This window comes from Mustela putorius, unplaced genomic scaffold (assembly GCF_011764305.1).
Source record: "Mustela putorius furo isolate JIRA1106 unplaced genomic scaffold, ASM1176430v1.1 tig00000450_pilon_pilon_pilon, whole genome shotgun sequence".
NCBI lineage: Eukaryota > Metazoa > Chordata > Mammalia > Carnivora > Mustelidae > Mustela > Mustela putorius.
Genome location: NW_025421385.1, coordinates 12,600,679 through 12,613,033, shown reverse-complemented (window position 1 = coordinate 12,613,033; position 12,355 = coordinate 12,600,679). Strand labels below are relative to the sequence as shown.

Here is a 12,355-nt window from a genome sequence, read left to right as displayed (position 1 = left end):
AATAACCAGACACAGAAAAAACCTAAATGTCCATAAATAGATGAATGGATAAAGAAGTTTTGGTGCATATAGATATGCAATGAAGCATTATTGAGCCATTTTAAAAAAAAAGTAAATCCTGCTATTTGGAACAACATGGATGGACCTTGAAAGTGTTACACAAAGTAAAATAAGTCAGAGTCAGAAAGACAAGATTTTATTTACATGTGAGTCTTAAAAAAAAAAAAACAAAAAACAGGCAAAGGTATAGAAAAAGAGCTCAGACCTGTGGTTACCAGAAGCAGGGATTGGGGGAGGGGGAATTGGAGGTCAGGGGTCAAAAAGTACAAACTTCCTGTTGTAAGATAAATCAGGTACACCGTACTGACTAGCTAACACCGTTGTATGACATACCGGAAAGTAGTTAAAAGTGAATTCTAATAGTTCTCATCACAAGGAGAAATTTTTTTCCTTTTTTTAATTTTTTTTTTTACTGAATTTATATAGGATGGATGTTTACTGAAGCAACTTGAGTAATCATTTTGTAATATATGTAAATCAAACTGTTATGCTGTCGGAGAATACAGTCAATAATACTGTAATAAGATTGTATGGTGACGGACGGTAACTAGACATCATGGTGATCATTTCATCATGTATATAAGTATTAAATTATTATGTGGTACACCTGAAACTAATACTTTATACATCAACTATATTTCATTAAAAAAACAAAAACCACCATGCTCTATACCTGAACTTATACAATGATGTTGTCATTTATTTTTCGGGAAAAAAAACTGGAAAAAATATTTCTTAAGAATAGGGTAACTTCTCTTAGAGGCTCTTACCATGATATTTGGCACAATTATTGCAGATTGTTTTTAGTCTGCATGTCAAGTCTGTAAAGTAACATCACCTATACTTTTACAAAGAAACTAACATACAGAGGAGGAAGACCACCTACATTCCACAGCTAGCACGTTATACAGGCAGAATCTGAACTCAGGTCTTCAGACCCCAGGCTCAGAGCCCTTTCAATTTTAGTAGTGTTGACTCTTATAATAATCTTTGATTTTTCAGCTTCTCCTAAACAACATGCTTGATTTTTCTGCAAACAGTCAATCTCATTACATTCTTGTAGGATGAAAGAGAGTGTGTAAATTGTTTACCAAATCTGGACAATTCAGAGGGGCTTATGTGACTCAGAGTAAATTGATACCTTGTACTCAAAAGGCCATGGGAGACCACAGATGAGCTGTTAACTGGGTAATTTTGAAGAAACTGATCAGGAAGGACTAGATCTCCTAGAAAGAGACATTGGAGAGCCAAACACAGCTTATTTGGGAATTGAGTATCCTTGCCAAGACTTCATTCAGAAATAACCTCTTGGTCATCATCCTAAATGGGCAGGCTCTTCTATCCTATCAGCCTGCCAACCACCCTGATATACGTACCAGAATTTTGCATCTGCTGACAATCCTGGGTTAACGTTTGCAAAACATCTAACGCAAGAGTGAGAGAGAGAGAGCGAGAGCCAAGACACATCTATTTATCCTTTCTGAAGAATCGTTAAAGTCATCCCTAAATACCCTCAAATTGAAACATTTGTTGACACAATTCACGTTGACAATTTCATTTAAGAAGTGCTTAGCTCTCCGGCTGGAATCCTAATACGTATGCAAAGAGACACCTAGTGGCCCAACATGTAAGTACACTATTTTAGCTAGAGACCAAACACTGAAACATTATTGGACTCCCTATGTTAGCATTCTTTTGATTTGGATAGGGCATTTTTTTTTAACTACTAGAGTTCTAAATGGAGAAATTTAAATTTTACAAAAGAATATTTTGTGTTTCTTTCTAAAGGAAGTGTTTGCTCCTCTATTTGTTTTTTAATTAGACGATCTTACTGCATAAAGTCCTGAAAAGTCACCCAAAAATTAAAGTAGACTGTAATTGGCCAGAGACTTCATTTCACCTTTTCCTGAACACATGTGTGATTATTTTTCTGTTTCCATTCCTTTCTAGACTTTGTGTGTGAGATTTTCCATTTGTCTTTGGGTTGCTTTATTCTTGCTTTTAATTCAGTAAAGCCAAAGACTTTTTTTCCCAGCCAGCTTCCTGTGGTCCGCCTGGCTTCCTGTGGCCCGCCCAGCCTTGTTACCTCACACTGCCTTTCTCACTCACACCTCACCTACACAGCTTTATACCCACCTCCTCACAGTCCATTCCCATGTGCACCTGTCCCACTTCCACCACCCTGGATAACATAATCTTACCTCAAAAGTCTGCCATCACAAAAAACAAGGAATCTTCTATTTTTTCTTTACCCCATAATACAGAAATTTGGTTATGCCTGAGTTTAGATTAGAAATTTCTTTTTTTTTTTTAAGGCTTTATTTATTTATTCGAGAGAGAGGGGAAAAAAAGTACAAGTATGGAGGAGGGGCAGAAGGAGAGGGAGAAGCAGACTCCCCACTGAGCAAGGAGTCCAATGTAGGACTCCATCCCAGGACCCTGAGATCTTGACCTGAGCCAAAGTCAGACACTTAACCAACTGAGCCACCCAGAAGCCCCAACGGTATTCTATTTCTTGACTCCCGTAGTCTCGAATGTATGCTTTATGATAAATCACTGAGATATTCAAATTTGTCTGTACATTCTTCTTTATTTATATTTTAACATAATGTATTTTATATTACAAAATAAAAGTTATTTTTAAAAAAAGATCTAACAACGTGTATCTAAAAGAAAAACTGGGGCACCTGGGTGGCTCAGTCATTAAGCGTCTGCCTTTGGCTCAGGTCATGATCCCAGGGTCCTGGGATCAAGCCCCGGATCCTATCCTATAGGGCTGCCTGCTCAGCGGGAAGCCTGTTTCCCCCTCTCCCACTCCCCCTGCTTGTGTTCCCTCTCTCACTGTGTCTCTCTCCGTCAAATAATAAATAAAATCTTAAAAAAAGAAAAAAAACTGAAAACAAAAGGATATGAAATGTTAAAAATAAAAAAATGGATACAGATATCCAGGCAAACCTAAAGGAAATGCAAGCTGTGCTGAGAATTTTAATATATGAAAATATAAAATTTATACATATATATGTATATTTACTGTGCATTGTTAAACATACATTTAATTGAGAAAGATGTTATAAGTCAATAAAATAATCAAAGCCAGAAAAACCTTCGCAAATATATATATATATATACATATATATAGCCTCAAATCAAGCAACCACAATTCATAAAACTGGAAAAGGAAGTAAATAAATTGGCAATTACAGTTGAGGATTATAGCACCCATCTCTCAAAAACAATGCAGACTAAAAGTAAATGGAAATGCAGATGACACAAATCAGTAAATTTCAGATACACAGAACTCTGTAATTAAGAAATACACACATTTCCAACATACATGATACAATATCAAAAATTGACAAAGTACTATATTACAACAGAAGTCTTGATAAATTGCACAGAATTGATTTAACACAGATTATGTTCTTTGACGATAATGTTTTAATTGCGGAAATTAATAGCAAAAAAATAGACATTTAAAATGTCTATATGTCTGGAAACAAAAATCTCAGACTACTAAAAAAAAATTGAGTCCAGAAGGAAATCAAATGGAAAATATTTGGAATTTATCACCATTGAAAACACTACACATCAAAATCTTAGGGGATGCAACTAAAACATTTTTTCTGGGACTTGAGCCATGAGCACAGGACAAGCCTGGAGTTAGGAGTTTTGGAGGGAAATATAGACCTTAAATACATTTATTAGAATATAAGAGGGAATGAAAGCAAGTAAGCTAAGAGCTCAACACATGAAACTGGAAAAATAGCAAACTAGCAAACCGACGAAGAAGTAGGAAAAATAAAGGCAGAAATAAATGAAATAGGAAAATAAGGGACGATTAATAAAGCATAAAACTAGTTCTTTGGACAAAAATTAATAAAATAGAACTCCAGCAAGGCTGACTAAGGGGGAAGGAGTGTTAGATACAAATAAAAACTTCTGATTGATGGCTCTGAGCCTGCCAATTATTCAGCCTGAAATTAACTTCAAAAATTTCATTTGGATGCAGGCAAACAGTTAAGAAGAAATCTAATATAGAAAGATTGCCTGATCACCCATTTTGCAATCTGCTCTCCTGAAAGAAGTATAATATTCTTTGCCCAAATCTAGCTTATTCTTTTATATATTGGTCACTGGGAGTAAAAATCTAATTGCAATTGGAAACAAATGGTGTAGAAAAGCAAAAAAAAAAAAAAAAAAAAAAAAAAAAAAAATTATTTTCCCCATAAGTTTTTTGCAGGCAGAATTATCTAATATTTCAAGATTATTGTAACATATAAAAACAATTATATGCACTCAAAATTCAAAATCAAACAAGTTAGAAAATTACTGTCCTGTTTCAGAATCGTCTCCTTTATTCCACCTACTCATTCTATCCCCTTTTAGCAGAGACCCCATTTCTCAATGTTCACCAGAAGGATCTTTTGGAGGGCATTTATTAATTTTTGTCCGATGAGCTCCTTTTTCTTCTCCCCACACCCCACTGAACTGGCCCCACATCCCCAAAACAGGAGCAAGCGTATGGCTTAGGTTTGTCAACCATTCATTCATTTATCAAATATTTATTGACTAACCATGCAGTAGGCAGTCTTAGAGCCTGAAGAACATAACCCTGAACAGATAAAATCTCCTTGTCCTCGTGGGGCTTACATTTCATGAGTAGGCAATTAACAAGATAAATAAGTAAAATAAGTGGCATATGAGGTGGACATAAATGAAGAAAAATAAAATAGGGGTGAGTATTACAGAGGGCTCTCATTTTAAACGTGTGGATGGGAACAGTCTCACTAAATAGGAGACATTTGAGTAAAGACCAAGAAGAGGTAAACAAGCAATCCGTAGAAATCCAAGAGTGAGCTGTCAGGCTCAGAGAGCAGCCAAGGCAGAGCCCTGAACTGGGATTGAAAGTGTGTCTGGCAGGTGTAAGGCACAGCAAGGAGGCCAGCCTGGCAGAGGCTGACGGTGCAATGGGGGGCGAGAGGTAGGAAATGAGGTCAGAGAGATTACACGAGGCCAGCTCACGCGGATCGTGGGTGGTCTTTTGAGCTATTGCTGAAGACTTCGGCTTTTCTTGACGTGAAACAGGCAAGCTTTATAGAGTTTGATCTGACACACATGTTAACAGCTCTGGCTCCAGCACTGAGAAGAGACTGAAGGAAGCAAAGACATAAACCCAGAGGCCAGTTAAGAGGCTACTGCAGTAAGCCGGAGAAGATAGGAGAACGCCCTGGACCACGGTGAGGGGAGTGGAGGTGGTAAGAAGTAAATGGACCAAAGTACTTAACACCTTGGCCGCAATGGCCAATTAAGTCAAGAGTAAATGAACTAAGGCTAGCCGGGAAATTCTCCCTAAAGCATTGGGGAAGAGTCTTGTCATTTTTTCTGGGACTTGAGCCATGAGCACAGGACAAGCCTGGAGTTAGCAGAGGCCATCTTGGTGAGTCGGTGGCGAGAACAGAGAACAAAACCAAAACAGTGGGAAGAGAGCCTTGGGAGAGAGGAGAAAAAAGAAATCTTCCTGTGCCACAAAATGCTGAACTAGACATATTTAAGAAGATGAAGAGCTGAATATGACTTGTGGAATTTCAGAATGTCAAAGGCATACAAAGAATCCTTAAAGTTTAGGGATGCCTGGGTGGTTGAGTTGATTGTCTGCTTCAGCTCAGGCCATGACCCCAGGGTCCAGCATCAGGTTCCTTGCTGAGCAGGGAGCCTACTTCTCCCTCTGCCTACCGCTCCCCCTGCCTACCACTCCCCCTACTTACACTCTCTCTTGACAAATAAATAAATAAAAATCTTTTTTAAAACTCCTAAAAGTTCACAGACAAGATAAAATAGTATTATATATAAAGGAACACAAATAAGAATAACATCAGATCTCTTACAGGCAACGTGGAATGTTAGAGAGTATTGAAGCAATGTCCCAAAGTTCTGAATCAAAATAAATGGGTACATAAAATTCCCCATCCAAGCACACAATCAGTCATGAGGCCAAAATAAAGACACTCGCAGACACGTTTATTCTCCATGTACCCAATATGAAAACAGTGCTTGATAAAACATTTCAATAAATAGAAAAGGAAATTTAAGGAGAAAAATATGAGATATAAGAACGTCAAAACAAATCATTAGATTAAGATTCAGGAAAAAATGGCCATAAAATGGAAAAAATATATAAAATAAATTAAGGACAATCTATCATTGGGTGTTACATGCAAATAATAAATCACGAACGCTACATCAAAAACTAATGATGTACTAACATAACATAATAATAAATAAATAAATAAAAATAAAATTGATCTAAAGTATGGTTTCTTATTTCCAGTACAATATCCTTGCACTGATTTTGCAGTCAGTCTTACTGCATCTGGAATTCCATTTAATTTCAAGTTACAGGCTTATAGAAAAAAAGAAATAATAAAATATGACTAATAATAGTCTGAGGGGTTTGAAGTGGTGGTCGGGTGGGAGGTTGGGGTACCAGGTGTGGGTATTATAGAGGGCACGGATTGCATGGAGCACTGGGTGTGGTGAAAAAATAATGAATACTGTTTTTCTGAAAATAAATAAATTGAAATTTTTTTTAAATCATTAAAAAAAAGATAAATAAATATGACTAATAATACAAATGAAGCCTATAGATACATTGACATATGAGGACCATTTTTTCTATAGACATTTTTCCCATGGTTGATTATACCTATGCCTTCACTGACTCCTTTTCAAAAATCCTTGTTTTATTTATTCCTACCTAAAATTAGCACGTAAAAAAGTGAACTTAATTTAAGAACATGAAAATCTCTTACCTATATATTAAAACATAAGGAATTATGAATGTGACTGATTTAGATAGGAAAATTGTTTTGTAGAGATGCCTAATCCAAGACTTTGCAGCGAAGTTTATCAAAGAGGAAATTATTAGTCCTCTCTCCTTCATGCCCCAGGAAGTCCACCCGCGAAGACCACCAGCCCCGAGGTTGTTGGGAGAGGCCATGTGACTAGTTCTGGCCCCGGCTCTGGGTGGAGGAGACGTGCGCCACGTCCAGTCTGGAGAAGAGTACGAGTGCTCCATATTCTCTCTTCCCAGTCACGGCAAACTCAGAAGCCACCTGCTGCCATGGTAGCTCCACAAGGAAGATGAGCTGCCATCAGCCTGCACCTCTGAGAGACCTTGTGGAGAAGGGGGGCTTCCCCTTTTCATGTGAGCAGCAGTGAGCATACAGCGTGAACAAGAGATAAAAGCTCCTTATGTGAAGCCACTGCGGTTTCAGGGTTCATTTGCTACCACAGCATAACCTAGGCTACCCCCTGCTAAGAGCTCCATGTGCCTCATGTATCATTTGCAAAAGTCTTTGCTAAATTTCCTTAAGTTATGTTGAAATTTTTCCTGTATAAACTGACATACCCAAAGTCATTAGAGCCTTTTTGAACACTTTATTTGGAAAGTGATTTTATTAGGAAAAACATATTTCTTTTTTTATTATTTTTTATTTCTTTTCAGCATAACAGCATTCACTGTTTTTGCACCACACCCAGTGCTCCATGCAGTCTGTGCCCTCTCCAATACCCACCACCTGGTTCCCCAACCTCCCACCTCCGCCCCTTCAAGACCCTGAGATTGTTTTTATATTTCTATGGAGTATAACAAAACTAAGGAAAAATGAAGTGTCTGACAACCAGAATACTTTTGCTCCCTGACTGAGTTAATCTTCCTCCTTTGCTATCTGTCCATAAACAATAAATGCAGATTTTCTGAGAAATTGGCCCCCTAATTTGTGGAAATAACCTCAAAAGACTTTGAGATTTTCAGTTAATAACCTCTCAGTTTTGGAATTTGATTATGTCCCTTAGAAAGCTGTATCTATATTTTTGAACCAAAATTTAAGGAAACACAAATATTATTTAACCAGAAAAAATAATACCACAAATGTTAACCTGTTCTCTTATATTTGAAAAGCTTGCAGATTCTGTTTCAAACCTAAATATAAAGTTTTTGGGGTTTTTTTCAGTATTTTTTCTCTTTGTAACCCAGTTGTTCCCATTCCTGTTCACACTGGTGTATTTTGTGCAAAAAAAAAAAAAAAAAAAAAATTACGAGCCTTCAGAAAAAAACATATGTGGTCATCTTTTCCTTAACTGCTAGCACACAGGATTTTAACTTAGAGTTTATTTTAAACTAAGCCAAGAAATCCTTGGAGTCCAAGTTGTTTTTCCATTAGATGTATGAAACTTGGCCCCACATGTTTCTGTTCTGGAAAAAGTCCATTGACGCTCTGAATCACCTGGTAACATAAATTAACATGAGGTAGGTCTTAAAACATAACCCTCATAGGCACAGCAGGAAAAAATGAATTGGAAAAACATAACCTTGTGTTCTAATTTTATTCACTTAAAACTTCACAATATTCATTGCCCAGTAGGAATATGTCAAAATGATTAGACAAGCATTTTGTACTTAAAAACTCTGTGAAGTGTTGGTGGGAATGTAAAATGGTACAACTGTTGTGGAAAAAATTTAAAATAGAATTTACATATGACCCATCAATTCCACGTCTAGGTATTTACCCACAAGTACTGAAAGAAGGGTCTCAACAAAGCATTTATACGTCTATGTTCACAGCAACATTATTCATGAGAGCCAAAATGCGGAAGCAACACAAGTGTCTAGCAACAGATAGATGGTTAAGCAAAATGTGGTATATACACATACAATCGAATATTATTCAACCTTTTAAAAGAAGGAAATTCTGACCTGTGCTACAGCATGAATGTGCCTTGAGGGCATTATGCTAAGTGAAATAAGCCAGTCACAAAAAGAAAAATACTATAAATTCCACTTACAGGAAGTACTTCCTAGTACTTCAGACTATGAAGACCAAAGGTATAGTGGTGGTTACCAGGGGCTGAGGGGAGGGGAGAATAGAGAGAGATTGTTTAACGGGTGTAAAGTTTTAGCTCTACAAAATAAAAAGAGTTATGGGAATGGTTGCACAGTAACGTGAATGTATTTAATGTCACTGAACGTGAATGTACTTAATATTTCATAAAAATGGCTTACATGGTAAATTTTATGATATGGGTATTTTACCACAATTTTAAAAAGTGAAGAAAAATTCTGTGAAGATCTCAAAATAATCATGGGACCAGAAATGTAGGCACCTGTAAATAAGAACTAAATACAGACTGGCTGCTCTCATTACACACACTTAGGCCAAGAATCATGCCTTTAATGTATCAGAGTGACTCTAAAGCAAAGAAAGCTCCTTACTAATAGCTTAATGACGACAATGGTAAAGATGAAAATTATTAATGTACTTCTGCATTAAGTTGAAAGGTGTTTTATTATCTTAATAGCTGGTTTAAGACTTTCTCTTAGGTAAACACCTAACTTTGTTAGAAAAATACTATAATAAGTCCCTTTGTTGTGAAATCTGAGATCCAGAAATGTTTGAATATATGCAGAAAGGCATGTGTGAGGCCATGAGAGGAAGATGAAAAATCAACCCCAGAAAATGGAAGGATAGAAGTGTCACCCTCAATGTTGGGGTAAGTAGAAAGCTGTGAAGAGTCTGAGATTTGTCTTCATGTTGGTTTCAAGGTGAAGCAAGACAGCATCAAAATACTTGAAGAGATCAGTTCGAATACTCATAGAAATCATTGCCAGATGCACTCTACTCTTAAAGGTCATAAATTTGGGTGAGAAACGTCTGAGAATCTCTAAGAGCCACAGATGCTCTTGCTGATAACAATGTCATTCATCTATCTCTCATAACTAACATTGATTGAGTGCCCAAATGTACACTAAGTATTGTTCTAAGAGCTATGGTCATCCTAACTCATTAAATCCTTGCATCAGCTTTATGAGGTACTAGTACTAACTCTACTCACCAAGTGAGGAAAGTGAGCCACATAAATGTTAGATGACATGACCAAGGTCACATAGCTAGTAAGTGTCAGAGACAAGATCAAACCCAGACCATCTGAGTTCAGAGACTGTCATTTTCATCACTATGCTGTCTCTGATTTTTTTCAGTGCAAGAATTTCTATAATGCTTAACAAAACTCAGATTTTCTAATTTGGTCATTAGCTGTGTCATCTTCCATAAAAATTGTCAAGTTTTATATTACAAGAGACCATAGAGTTCATCTTACCTAGTCTTTCCACTAATGCAGGGTTCCCTCATAACATACATTTTTCTTTAAAAAATAAAAATTTTTTTAAAAATTACACAACTTTTTCAGACAACAAGCCAGGCTCTTTCTAGATACCTTTGATAACAAGGAGGCCCCTAATCTGAGGATCAGAAGTGTTTTACTAGAAAAAGTACTTGACAACTTTTAGAGATGGCAAAATCCACCATTTTTTGTTAATATCTTTCAGTAACCAGTTTGCAAACCATCAACAAAAAGTGTAAATATGAAAAGTTATCAATTAAAATTCCTCAATGAAATATCAAATGTTATGGTGAATAAAGGGTTCTTTACCATAGAAGACAATGTGAGAGTATTATTGACTGAGTCACACAATCTGTCTCATGAATAAATGCGTATCTTAAGTATACCCATGTTGAAACAATAGGACTTCACGTGTTTGAAGACATCTAAACAGCAAATGTATGGACTAAAACTAATTTTTTGGGTCAGATTTTGGACAACCACAGCAATGGGTTTTAACAACTTTGACAGGAAAAAGAGAGGGCAATCCTCACCAGAAAGAATGGTGGTAGCTACTGGGTCATAGGTAGCAATGTTTCAAAGACATTGCAATACAACTGGGAGTGGTAAAAAGTGCATATCAGAGGCAATAATGATTGTTATTATTATGGTTTGGCTCATAGAAAAATAATGGCACTTAATATACTAATATTTTCTGAAAAATTACCAGATTTTCAGTTATATCCAGAGTCACACACTGAAAAAAATGTGTTCTTGATAGATAGCTATGAAAAGAATGCTTCCCTTAGAGCACCTGGGAGGCTCAGTCTGTTAAGTGCCCAATTTTTTATTTTACCTCAGGTCAGGATTTAGGCTCTTGAGATCAAGCCCTACATCAGACTATGTACTGAGCATGGAACCTGCTTAAGATTCTCTCTCTCTCCCTCTCCTCTGTCCCTCTATTTCTGCTCAGGCTCTCTCTTTCTCTCTTGCTCTCTCTGTCTCTCTAAAAAAATAAAATAAAATAAGAAATGCTTCCCTTGCATTCCCTAACAAGTTTAGAATTGTATTTTGTCTTAAAAAAGAGTTAAACCAAACAAGAGATAGATATCCCAGTCAGGGACTAAGACATATAATGATTCTTTTAAAGTTATTTTATAAGTATAAAAATCAAAGGAATAATGAGAAGAATTACACACATATTCAAAGAACTCCAGTCTTGCCTAGATCATTAGTGATGAACTTTAAAGGCAAGAACATCTTAAGATTGCTTTACTTTCATATTATAATAATTAAATATAAATATTTTATTTGAATCAGTAGTAAATTTAGATCAGTAAATGCCTCATTTCTGGAGTACTCAATCTGCATCTGGGCATCGAAACACATACTTGCTTACAAATAAATCCTTCACATAACTATACTTCGATGGTACTTTGATAGTTATGGAATATACCTGACCCCCAAGGAGGTCAAGAAGGATCATTCTATATATAAATTGTTTTATTAAACAACCCTCCCACTGAAAAGTAATTACCACCAAGAATCCATTTTCAAGGGATATACAGAGGAATAAACATAGTGTGTTATTTATTAAGACTATTAGCTTCCCTCTGCATTAACCCCAGCCTATGGATAAATATACCTAGTCTACTACAGTTTCTTTCACAGATTAGAATAACAAAGTGGAGTACAGGTCCTTCAGGTCATAAATATCACTAAAAGAAAGAATTAGTTTTAAAGAATTTTCAATTACATACCAAAAAGCTATGAGTGTCCTCGTTCCAGTTCTGCTGCCTCTGATCTGTACAAGAAAAAGACAAGAAAGGGGTCATAAGGTTTCTGCCTGGACCCAACTATCTCGAAGGAAGTCAGAATCTTACCACATCACCCTCCAAGAAGAGGCAACAAAATAATAACTTGCTCATCATAAAAACTACCCAATGAGTCTCTTGGAAAATGAGAAAGTTCTATCTCACAGCAAAGAAGACCTAGGTATAAACTAGCAGGAAATCATTAAGCTGAGATCCCCTGGAATTGAATGTTTTCTAAAAGATAGTGTGAAAATAATGTTCAAATCCCTTTGAACACTACTCAAGATATATTTTTACTTTACTTTTAAATATCTTGAAAGATG

The 12,355-nt window shown here is 36.3% G+C and overlaps 1 protein-coding gene across 5 annotated transcripts in view; it reads right to left on the bottom strand.

Annotated features, from left to right (window-relative positions):
- Positions 1-12,045, bottom strand: part of IPCEF1 (interaction protein for cytohesin exchange factors 1) — a 124,999-nt gene extending 112,954 nt beyond the window's left edge. Inside the window, exon 1 of one of the 5 annotated variants that reach the window (XM_045080158.1) lies at positions 11,979-12,045. The gene's annotated coding sequence lies outside the window, so the exon portion shown is untranslated. The remainder of the gene's footprint in view (positions 1-11,978) is intronic. The other 4 variants (XM_045080167.1, XM_045080161.1, XM_045080165.1 and 1 more) reach the window with 4 other exon arrangements.
- Between the last annotated feature and the right edge of the window lie 310 nt (positions 12,046-12,355).